Genomic DNA, 1610 nt, shown 5'->3' with positions numbered 1-1610 from the left:
ATATTTTGAAAATAGTTAAATATTTCGTTTTTAAGAAAATAATATTAGTAAGAAAAGTTTTCAGTGTAACAAAAACAAAGCAAATGGGAATATAATAAAACTATGCATGTGAAATATGACAGAGTATGTAAAGACAATGGAAAAAGCAGAATGGAAAAGCTTGCAAGTCAAGCATGGTGGTACACACTTCATTTCAACACTCAGGAGGGAGGCTGAAGCAGGAAGATCCTCTGAGTTCAAGGCAACCCAAGTTACAAAGTGAGTGCCTGGCTCAAAACAAAACAAACAAAAAATACACAAAGTACAAGAGAGGTAATTGAGCAGGACCTGTTCAAGACAAAAATCTTAGTTGTTCTTTATCAAATTAAAGTACATGAAGCCTAGCCAAGTGCAGCACAAAGCTCAATATAACTACCCAATTCCAAGTACCAGGTTGCACTATATTCCTCAGGGCACCAACCCTGGGTGCTAGGCACCCAGAACTGGCATCCCCACAAGCCCAAGCTTGTTCCTACCAGGTGTAGTGGCCAACGAGGTAGGATGACAGACCCCAGCAGACCTTGGGAACACAAAGATTTATGCCTCATTCCTGGCTGCAGCTACTAAGGGGGTCCCTGGAAGCCTGGCAGTAACCTCGGCTGTGGCTACAGGAACAGGCAATGGTGTCTATTCCGGAGGTAGACCTAGACCACCTCTGACATAGGTTCCAGGAGTGTGACCTGATATTTTGGGTTCTTGATCCAGACCTCCTGCTCATGTGCTCTTCTTGCTCTCTCCTCTCTTCTCAATTTATCCTGACTTCTCTTTTTCTGCTTTTCCGTCACAGTTTTCCTCAACTGATCAATTTCCTCTTAGATCTGAATGAACCCTAAGTGGAACTTGCCCCCAAGTGGTCTGCAAGACAATGGTCATTGCCATGGAGACCAAGGTAAGCTGAACAAACATCACAGACATGGAGGTTTTGCTGTTGAAAACTGGATAGAGTTTCTATATTCTCCCTCTGCTTCTTTTTTCTTTGCACAAACTTTCTCCACTTCCCTAAGAATCTTCTGGGATTCGTCCACATTTCCTTCAGCTCCTAGCTGCTCAGCTTTAGCAAGAAATTTTTCTATTTCTTCATTTGACTCATGTACTTTTTCTGCCTTGGCAGAAACTTCTGCACTGATCTCCTCCTGTGTTTTTGCCAGCCATTTCTTGGCAAGTTTCTCCAGTCACACTCTGCAGTGAAGGACTCTAAGTGATCCATAGCATATAATTCAAAAAACAGATCTCTTTTTTTACTTGCAATTTCATAATCTGATCAAAGGGCCAAGTCATAGATTTTGGTACATTCTTCTAAATCCATTTGCATCCCAGCAAGAATGTCATGGGGGCAGCAGTCCAGAAGGTGACTCTTGCAGGCATGGTCATCTGTAAATTTGAGAGTCTGGTTTCATCTCCATCCATGAGCTATGGCCATGAGCTTCAAGCAAGGCCCGCACCTGTGCCTGGGTAGATATGGTGGCCAGTGAGGATGACAATGAAGCTCCTCACAACTCACCAGCAGAAGCAGCAAACAGTCACAAACAGTGATGCTTTAGTCTGCTTCTAGTTAAATATTTCTAATAGTT

General features: G+C 42.8%; 1 pseudogene; it reads right to left on the bottom strand.

Moving 5' to 3' along the window:
• Nucleotides 1-683: 683 nt before the first annotated feature.
• On the bottom strand, nucleotides 684-1345 carry LOC117723438 (putative RNA-binding protein Luc7-like 1 pseudogene; annotated as a pseudogene).
• Between the last annotated feature and the right edge of the window lie 265 nt (nucleotides 1346-1610).

This window comes from Arvicanthis niloticus, chromosome 18 (assembly GCF_011762505.2).
Source record: "Arvicanthis niloticus isolate mArvNil1 chromosome 18, mArvNil1.pat.X, whole genome shotgun sequence".
NCBI classification, from domain to species: Eukaryota; Metazoa; Chordata; class Mammalia; order Rodentia; family Muridae; genus Arvicanthis; species Arvicanthis niloticus.
The sequence above is the reverse complement of the archived record's forward strand: the minus strand, read 5'-3'. Positions and strand labels throughout refer to the sequence as shown.